The sequence below is a fragment of the Solanum lycopersicum genome, chromosome 3, assembly GCF_036512215.1.
Source record: "Solanum lycopersicum chromosome 3, SLM_r2.1".
In the NCBI taxonomy this organism is placed as follows: Eukaryota; Viridiplantae; Streptophyta; class Magnoliopsida; order Solanales; family Solanaceae; genus Solanum; species Solanum lycopersicum.
Genome location: NC_090802.1, coordinates 55,025,518 through 55,036,615, shown reverse-complemented (window position 1 = coordinate 55,036,615; position 11,098 = coordinate 55,025,518). Strand labels below are relative to the sequence as shown.

At 35.0% G+C, this 11,098-nt stretch overlaps 1 long non-coding RNA gene across 1 annotated transcript; it reads left to right on the top strand.

The window, feature by feature from the left end:
- The first annotated feature begins 2,226 nt into the window (after positions 1 to 2,226).
- LOC112941189 (uncharacterized) lies at positions 2,227 to 7,456 on the top strand. Its single transcript, XR_003246250.2, has 3 exons — positions 2,227 to 2,799; positions 2,893 to 3,121; positions 7,164 to 7,456. It is a non-coding gene; the product is annotated as an uncharacterized lncRNA (long non-coding RNA).
- Positions 7,457 to 11,098: the final 3,642 nt, after the last annotated feature.

Below are 11,098 nucleotides of genomic sequence, written 5' to 3'. Positions count from 1 at the left end.
GTCAACTTTTTAATGTATTTTGTGAATTAGACACAGAGAAAGTGAGATTTGATAAATAATCATTGACTGGACCTACACATGCAACTTGTTCCTTACCGTCACTAGAAGAACCTAAATCTGCAATTGGAGCCTTATCAATCTGGTGTTTCATTACCTCTGTGTGGATCATCACTTTGACTTATTCCTCATGATCATCATCTGATCCTTCAAATGAGGGACCAATAGCACTCTCATCATCAAAGAGTATATGGGTTATTGTTGCAGCATTTTCACCATTAACTTGTTTACTATCAGCTTGCACTTCCCCTGAATTATGATTACCATGTGATTATAATTTAGAGAAAGATTCAATAAAAGTAGCAGGGTGACGTGAGATGTCAATATTAGTTGAGATTAATTTGGAGACGCGAGGACAATGTGTTTTTAGTAAAACAAGTTTCTGGATACATGCAACCTCCTTGTATGGGGATGATAACATTCATATCCTTTCTGTTACATATTTTGCGCTTTGAATAGACAAGGATAAGTCTTCAGTGATATATAAAAAACATCTATACCCAAACACCTTTGTGCTATTATAATCAGGTTGCTCTCCATACGCTATTATAATCAGGTTGCTCTCCATATAACGTAGCAAATGGAGTCATCATTTTTAGGAATGAGGAGAGAAGTCTATTAATGAGTACCACTGCAGTGAGGGAAGTCTTAACATATGAAACAAAGGTAGCTTAGCATGAAGTTGTAGAGTTAAGACAATCTCCACAATACGCCTATGTTTTCTTTTGAAATTTCATTTTATTGAGGTGTGTTAGGATATGAAATATGTCTCACAATACCACAATATTCCAAATACTTGACGAAATCTGTCTTGATAAACTCACCACCTTTATCACACTGAAATATCTTAATTTCTTTAGAAAATAATTTTTTTGCCATTTTCTGGAATTTTACAAAGATTTCAAAATATTCAGATATCATTTTCGATGGAAAAATCATGTATATCTTATGTGATAATTTATGGAATCGATAAAATATTTCATATGTTGAGAAGATTCAACGAGAGCGAGTCCTGATTTCACGTATCAGAACACTTCATTTAATACTAAGTGCAAACGATTGTGAGTAGTAATGTAACTCAACCAAGGGTTGGGATCGTTCCCACAAGGAGTGGTTTTGAGAATCAATAGACAAGTGCAAATATGATCTAGTCAATCATACCTAAAAATATTTACAAATAAAACATAATGAAAGTTTGGAGTGACACAAGTGTCAAATATCAAAAGGGGGTTTTGTTTTCAACTATCAACTAAAACAAGTAATGTGAAAATACAAGTAAGTTTTAAGATCTCAAACTTGAAAAATGAACAATATGAAAACTTCTATTCAAAATTACATCAAAGATCCTTTTAGACTAAAAATTCAAACAAGTATTTACACTTGTCAAAAAATGTATTGCGAAGGACCATTCGTGAAATAGTCGGGATCACCGATTCACTCGGCGATCCATCATTTGATTAATTCCATTGTCTTTTTGCGTTGGCCTTCAGCAACTTCAAGCTTTGTAACTTTAGGCGATATGACACTGCATCGTGGAATCGTTCGGCGACTGCTCTTTTCTATCACCGACTTGATCTTCTCCTTCAGGGCTTGGCACACTAGAACATTAGGTGATACCAAGGTCGTTCGGCTACTCGCCTAATGGGTTAGGTGATTCCCAGGCCTTGTTTTTTTTGTTCTTTCAGTTGACTTGTTCCTTTTTGCTCATTAGAGTCCATGTTTTGTTCCTCAATCTAAATACCTGAAATTCAAGGATTTACATCAGCTAATGGCACACATTATGCACTTTAGGACACTAAGTATATTAAAATAAAGCCCTAATTGAGTCTAAATCGTGGACGTATCAACACCCCCAACTTAAGTTTTTGTTTGTCCTCAAGTAAAACTCAAATTCAACAGTTCAAAAAGAATGTATCAAATAGTGCTACATAAGATCCAATCATGAATGTACACAAAAAGACACAATTTACTAATGCAAGGATCAATTGTGCACTCAAAGATTGATGTTATGACTCACCATTATTAAAGAATCTTAAGCTCACAATACTTACTTCACATACAAATTAAAGCTCAACAAAGAAACTCAAATACCCTCACACAAAGAATGATTCCATATTCACACACAATGGTTCACAATTTAAAGCTCCGGAATCAAATGCAACGGCTCACACTCACAAAGATGAACACAATACATGACTTCACCCATAGGTTTGCCCGTATTTTCCAATCAACCCTTGTTTCAGCTCATTTAAGATCAAAAAGGTCTTTAAAGGCTTGTAATGGGGAAAAGTGCAAGGCTATGGTTATTTAGGCTCAATGGTTATAGTCCTCATGAAATGTGGTGTGTCATTCATGCTCACAAGTCATCCCATTATTCACTTTTCATGGACTGGTGGAAAACCTGTGTCTTTTTGCATTTTCACAACCTTACCCCGCAACTTTTTCTTTCTTTTTATTTTTTATTCTTTCCTTATTTTTTATGGAGGGGTTCCATTTTTTTCAAAAACCATGGGTCAAAGAGGAATTTCTTGCATTTATTGATTTACCTATCTCTTTTCACCAAACCCCCAACTTAGGCTTTTGGCCTAAGTTGACTATTCAAACAAACCTATTCTGTTATCCTTCACTTGAATCATCCAAATCCCTAAGTGGCACTCATCAACAAATTTTATTAAAGTATTTCTGCTTGAAGTGGTGTCTAATATTTCCTTTATTTATGCAAAATATGCCTGTTGTAAAATGGTAACTCTAGATGCTTGTCAAATTTGTCATGTATATTTTTGAGTTTGCTATTGGGCATAAATCATCATTACAAAGAACAATTTGTGCTTGCAGTAAGAGCTTTGATCTTTGGTGCTATTTGGGCACTTTTTGGGAAGCGTGTATGGTTTTTTCCCAGCATTCTGACCGAGAAAGCAGCACTGCAAGATTTGTTCCAAGTTTGGCCTCAGAAGTATGAAGACGAGCGGCCTAAGTGGACATCAAGGCTTTTCTATTCCATAGTAGCTGTGGTTGTTATTTTACTCCTGAGGCATCATGCTCCTTACGAGGCTGCAAGAGCCAGGTTTGCTTGTTTGCTCTTTAATCTCTTAAGCTTGGGAGTTCACTTGAAGAAATATAACAAAAACCCAATTCGTATACTTTGAGTTTTCATTAAACCAAATCCTTATGAAGCTAGATGTCGCATCTTTAAAAAATGAGGTAATGGATTAAGAAGGGTTATGTTTTTATCAAGTTTCTTCCGAGAAAAGGTTAAGCTCAAAGGATGTTCAAAAGAGGATCACACACACAAGGTAGGCCACAAAAAGAGGTATAATGTCAAATTGGTTCACACTGTTTAAAGTTGCCTAAAATAATCTCAAAAGTGCACATCATTTAGTCAACCGGATAAATTGTTATGACTCGAGCCTACACCCTGGACATGGCCGACATTCAAGCGAATCCCTCAGCATGGCTAACTACAAGCGAAATACTAACTCAAGCATACAAAGCTTAAAAATTGAATAAAATTTATGAAACTGAAATACAAAACTTTAACTCAAATAAAACTTTGAATAAAATAATATACTCAACTTACCTAAAATAGGCAACTTAAGTCGTTTAAACATTTAATAAAATAAATAAACATACTTTTAAAACTCTATTGTCTATAAAGCCTCTTAATAACAAAGATGAAAGTCGAGATGAAACCCATGACATCCTGACAAAACTGAAAAGTAAATGAAATCCTCTGAAAGCAAAGAGGCTCACCATAGCTTACTCGAACTCCATGTGATATCAACGAAGCTCCATTTGATGATCCGGAATACCTGAATTTGCATCATGAAATGATGCAAGCCAAATGGCTCAGTACGTGGAATGTACGAGCACGTAAGGGAATTATAAAACACAAATATAAGCTTGAACTTGATAAAAAGAAAACATACTTACCTCTTTAAAAATATACAACTCAAGGAATACTGAAAACTAATCAAACTTACTCAACTCAGAAGTACTCAAGGATAAGATACTCAACTCAAAGATTAGATATGATACTCAAAGATATGATACTCGACTCTGGATACTCAGCTCAATATAAAGCAACAATACACATGCAATATATGAAAATCTTTTAAAACATTAGATTTTAACTCAACATTTTGAAGAATACAATAACAACTCAATTTATATGTAACAAAATATAATATAACTCTATGGAAGTTTCTCTAACCGACAATCATCACTATGAGCCTAAGTGATGATACAATGTCTTGTCCACGCTGCCAGATTATCTTATACTTTACCGTCAGATAGGACGCCTTAACTAAGTGGATCCACTATTTATGCTAAAAAGCACTAGGGAGTCATCTAAAAAGTATGATCCTCTACTACCCATGATGGTACATTGTTTATAGAGGCATAGGTTGTCTGAACTCAAACTCGTCCCATATCGATGCTCAATACTAATCCTAAAACACTCGGCTCATATGTTTAAAAACATAACTATTTCTTTGGTTTGAGATAATTACTCAAAAAAATAGCATAAAAGCTCTCTTGGAATTTGTAATGATCCTAAAAAATATTTTTGGAAATTATTATAAAAATTATTGTTTTACTCCTTCGACAATTGCCTAAGTCAATTTTGATCAGTCAGTGAAGTTGGTTTGAAAATTTTGAACTATTCGATAACTCTTGTTATTGACGGGTATATAATAAATAATGTATTTATTTTATTGGTGGTTAATGGGTCAATGTCATAATTTTTACTACTTAACCCATATTAAAATAAATTAATAGGGTTTTTCAGTTTTAGTACATAATTATTTCTTAAAAAAAAGGAGTTAGGAACTTACCTGTGGCGTCCAAGAGAATGACCATGGTGGCTCCAGGTAACACCAATTAATTATGCTTGAAAAAAAAGTAAAACGTGAATGTTAGAAAGTGGGTAGCAATATAAATAAGTGTAGTTAATCTTTAGATTTTTATATATCTACATATTTAATTGGCATATTATGATATTTATTTTGTTGGGTTTGAAAGAAAGTGAATTGTTAAATTCAATATGAAATGTCAGTGACCGTTGGGGTCATTTGGACATAAGGGGGAATAATTCCTTGAGTGGTCAATCATTAGTCAATAATTAGAAATTATGAGTAGTTAATTATTAATAATGATAAATGACTTAGATGTAAATATGGGTCAAAATTTCGGTAAGGTTATTGGTTATTTATTGGTTTTAATTTTGGAATTTACCTTATATTCATTATATTATGATTCAAGTTTTGATATACCGGGGTATGTAATTAAATGTTAGGTGTATTATATTGTATAAAAACTATAAGGATTGCATTGTTGGAAGAAATTAAGACTTAACCCTAAACTTGAAACTTAGGAACTTGATTATAAATTTAGGTGAATTTTTAGGTCAAGGCTAAACACATAGCATTATGAGTGTCGTTAGTTTTGAAATCTTATTGTGTCGTTTATTTGAATAGATTGCTTTGAGTTGGAAGTTTAATGAAAGGGAAAGATTGAAGAGTGAATTTTTGATTCATTGAGGCAAGTGGATCTCTAAACTCTTGTTAAGTGTGTGGAATTCGTGTATTCCCCTGTAATATATATTTGGGAGTAGTGGAAATTGGTAATGACTTGACTTGTCCATGTTGAGTAAATTGTTGGTGTGTGATGTTTGAGAATGATTTGAAGGTTTATTGCTTATTTGTTGATGTTGTATCTGTAACGACCTGTTTAGTCGTTTTGAGCAGTAGAATTACTTTTGATAATAACTGACTGTGTTGACGGATCACACGACGGACCGTCTTGGTCACGACGGACCATCGAGTGTCTTCGTGCCAAAACACTTAAACTCTGAAATTTGGGTATGGGGAATCAACTCTCTGAACTTCGCGACGAAATTGCAGCACGAACCGTCGTAGATACGATGGGCCATCACAAACCTTTTTAGTGAAGTTGAGTCTCTGAACTCTGTGACGACCCTGCATGACGGACCATCGCAGGCACGACAGGCCGTCACGAGCGGCGTAACCTCGACTGGGTCGGATTTATGCTAAAAATTTTCAGGGGTGTTTTGGACTATTTATGACAAACCGTATGAAATTAGTGGGTAAGTTTAATAACTTATTTACTTGGGGGTTAAAGGAGATAACCTTAAAATAAACAATGGGTTACTTTTATCATAATGATTTATATGATAATGAGGGTAAAAAAGAAAAAGAGAAAGAAGAGAGGGAAGAACGAGCGAGAGAGGGAGAAGCGAAGAGGAAAGCAAAGACTTTGAGAAGTAGCTTGCTTGATCACGATTCTTCGGTGGAGGTAGGTTATGGTTTATGCTATTTCATAGTAAACTCTAAATAGCGATTGATATGTATTGGGTGGTGTTGTAAAGTCTTCTATATGCTTAATTGTGTTGTTGCATTTTGTGATTATGTAAATGGTGATGGATTATAATAATGATACTATGGAATCTTAAAAACCTTAAATCCACTCTATTAATGATGATGCCTTGATATAAAAGAAGGCTTGATGAACTAAAAGAATGAGATTAATGGATTGGGTGTTATGAACCGACACGTAGTATTAGGGGATCGGGTGTCACGAACCGACACGTAGTATTAGGGGATCGGGTGTCACGAACCGACAAGTAGTATTAGGGGATCGGGTGTAACGAACCAACACATAGTATTAGGGGATCGGGTGTCACGAACCGAGACGTAGTATTAGGGGATCGGGTGTGACGAACCGACACGTAGTATTAGGGGATCAGAGTGTCACGTTCCGACACAAGAGGAATAAAGAGAATGAATCTTGAATTATGGAAATATACTCAAGCTTAAAGAACCTATTTCCCAAATGAGTATGGTGTGGAGGCTTGAGTCCTCAGGTGTGATCTTGATACCGTTGACTTAATACGTGCTTACTTTATTGTTATTGACACTTGTTCATATTGTTTGTTGCTTATCACATGTTAAGTGCTATAGTTGATTTTATATTATTACTCAATGTATATTGCTTTCTATTTTGAGTTGGCCGATGATACCTACTCAGTACTTGTTCCTTGTACTGACCCCTACTTGTATTTTCTTCTCTTTGTTATTTGTGGAGTGCAGCAAACGTGCCATCGACTTCGACTCGTTCGCAACTCTAGCCATTCTTCAGCATATCAGATTTCAGGGTGAGCTATTATTCCTAGCTCGGACTGGATTCTTTCCTTCACGTCTTGATGTCTTGAAGTTCAGACATGGACCATCTCTTTTACTTATTTTAGTTTCTTAAATACTCTTAGACTTAGAATTTGAGGATAGATGTTCTTGGTGTGATGACTTCCAGATTTTGGGGATAATAAGTTGATAAACTTTAGAATGTTTATTTATTAGTTATATTAATAAGATTTTGAGTCTTTCGCGTTATATTCTGTTTATTATGGTTGAAATGTTGGGGTTTAGATTTGTTGGTTCGCTCACATAGTAGGATACGTGTGGGTTCCACTCGCGACTCGTTTTGGGTCGTGACAGTATCACAGTTGCATTGTTGTGAATTGTGATTGGTTATGAAAATGGTCATCTCCTCATTGTGAACATGTCATTTACATTATTCTCTAACATGGTTGTGACAAGTGTTACGTGCATTGAAAAAGAATAAGAAATTAAAGAGGATGTACCATTTCGAGGGACGTATCGCGCACCGTGATGGATACTATATTTTGAGGGATATATTGCACGCCGAGATGGATACAATATGTCGAGGGATGTGTTGCATGCCGCGATGAATTCTATTATCGAGGGATGTGTCGTGTGCCGCGACAGATGCATGGACAGATATATTCCCCATGGGTCATGGACTGAGATACAGTGAGTGTGTATCACTAGGTCAGACATGCATCATTATACTTGACATTGCATTTTATTGCATTGCACATATTTATAATTAGTGAACATGATATAGTGTTTTGCTGACCTTGTGAGTGCCTTTCTATGAAACTTTGATTGATGATTATTGAGTTGAGCTTGTTTTTGAGAATATGTAATTATTAGAGTATTGTTGTCGAGTTGTTTGCTATGTGAATTATAACTATTACGTTGGATTGACTTTAATCAGGTTGTAGTTGTGGAGGTTTGGTTGGTGTGTAAGGAGTACCCATATTCCATACCCTTAACTTGTGTTTAGAGATTTACTTGTTGATTACCGTGTGGTTTGGACTCACCCCTTGTTTCTACAATTTTTTTGTAGGTTACTAGCCCGCACCTTTCTGATATATTCATTTCTTTTTCGAGACTTCTTGTAGATTTGTGAGGTAGATTTTTGTCATCTCCGCAGACCTTCTTACTCTTGATACTTTAGAGGCTTGCGCACGTGACAACCATATTTTGGAGGTATTTTTGAGTTTACTATAAAATTTCTACACTTTATTGTAATGATTAAGTTTTAGGCTAACCTGTATGGTGAGATAAGACGAGTGTCATCAGGTCGATTTTTGGGTCGTGACAGAGAGGTTCCCTTTCTTGCTCAAAACTCTTTTGGAAATCTCAATTTCCTCTCATCTTAAATGTAAAAAAACATTTACTCTTGGGGATACTTAGTTCTCATAAAATCTTTGAAGAAATGAACAATACTCAAATCTAGGGATAGAATCCAAGATTTCTCTTTTACTGATTTGAAAGTATATGTAGAGCGTGAGGACGAACTAGCCCAACACTATGATGGTCTTACATAACTGGAAGAATAAGGTTCTTGAAGAATCTTAAAGAAGAACTTGATTGGAAGTCTTGAAACCCTAACTTAAAGATAAACGATCAAAAAAACATTTCTTGAGATTCTTTAAATTAATATCTTGAAATCTCTATGGACAAGAATTATGATTTTCATTAGTGAAGATGAAAACTTGATTATTTTGAGCCTTTTATTAGTCAAGAAATTTGATTAGGGTTTTCTTGGTAAAAAAAATACAAAAACAACCCCTTTTAATGTTTTCCATCAGCTAATTTGTAACAACAATGTATAGGTTACTAAAATAGTCATAACGTTTTACTCAAAAATTAGATTGACGTGAAATAGACGGTGTTGAAAGGTGGATTCAAGTACCTTTAATTATATTAGTTTTGACTCACACAACTATTTATATTTTAATAGATATGGTCATTTTAAGTTGACCCAAGTAGAATCTTACATCAAAACTTAATCGACTAAAAAACTTTAAGAACATTTATCAAGAACTCATCAAGAACTTAAATCCTTAAATTTCAAGAATGAAATAACACTGCATAAATCATGATTGGCGTGTGGCTGAACAAATCCAACACTATGAAACCTTACATACCGCAAAGAACTAGATTTTTGGTGATTAATTTCTTGAACGAATGCTTTGATCTCTCATCTTTACGCTTCTTTTATCTTCTTGAACTCTCCACTAAGACTCTAGGTGTTTTTGGGGATGAATGGAAATAATTCTTATCAGTTTAAACTCCTAAAATCTTACTAAAAATGCTTAAACCCGATTGGGTAAGGAAAAGACCACAATATCCCTCATATTTTTGGGTAACTTTCCTTAATTGGATATCTTAACTTAAAAAGGAAATATCTCACTCTTGGAACTCAAAACTTAGAAAATTTGGTGGTGTTGGAAAGATAATTCAAAGAACTTTGTTTTTCATCCTATGTCACACCTAACTTATCTTGTACTGAGTGTTATGGTTGGTTGAAGTCGACTCAAAACTCATACTTAAGCATAACTTACAAGATTTTAGATATTGCTATTTCCAATTTAGTTCTTTTTGAACTCAAGGTACAACATCTAGTGATCTGACCTTAATACTTAAGAAATTTTAAATTACTTGTTAAAATTCTATTCACAACGAAGGTTTGTTCAAGTCTTAGTTCAAAAATTTTCTAGGATGTTACACCAACTGGAAAAATTATAGGTATCATCATGCATGGTTCCCAGTAAGCTCATTACACAAGACATTCATATCAATGATAAAAAAGACTCCACCTTTTTGCTAGTGTGCAATGTTCATCAAAAGAGACTTAATTTGATACTTGGCTAGTCACACCGAGATTCAAAGAGTTAACATATTGCCTATGCAACTTCATTTGGTCTAATCGTACCCACACATTTATTTTTGTTCAATTATTAGAACTATTCAAGTCATCATATTAATCAAAACCGATAGTCAAATTTTCAAAAGAACAACCACATTTAAACACAATTAGGAGGTGAATTTTTTTTTCCGAAAGGGGATCAAAAATTGTTTTCATTTAAAAATACGGAGCCACAAGATCAAACATCCACAAAATGTAGTCTAACGCAAAACTTAAAGCTTAAAACTCAAATATATAAACTAAAACAGGGAGTCACACCAATGGTGGGCCTCACCCCACCACAATAAAGTCATTTGTCCTCAAATGCAAAAAAAAAAATATCCAGAAGTTAAAAATAAAGTAAGACAGAGAAAAAGATAAAGAGAGGATTATGTCTAGACAATCACTCCATCAGTCTGGAGATCAACGTACGATGCATCTGCCTGGACTTGGGCATCAGTGCTCGGAGTTTCCTCAGAAGAAAAAACAGTACCAGACCCATTAGGAGCTTCCAAAAGTCTATCCGCCAAAAATGTTTGCACAAATGCAAAGAATCTCCCAGGCCATGAAGGAATATTGGGGCCTCAGGGAGTAGTATCTCTTTCAGAAATGGGCCTCTTGCCCTTGCCTTTCCCACCTGGAGGAGGCTCTTGCCTGCTCTTATTTAGAGGTCTTCATCCCCCTTCATTTATAGTGATACCCCGTACTCTTTTCCTGGGTATCATGTCATTATTGGTCTTTCCCATATCTACAAAATATCAGGAATAAGTTAGAAAACCTTCAGACAAAAGCACAAAAAAATAGTTGCAGATTGACTTGACAAACCGGTTGGCGAGTCGCCAAATCTCTTTGGTAAGCTAGATCGGGCTCGCCGAATGGATTGACTCAAAAATCATAGAAATATTTGGCAAGTCGGCGATGGGAAGGCCTTTCGTCAAGAAAAGGCTAGCCCACCGAAAGTTACACT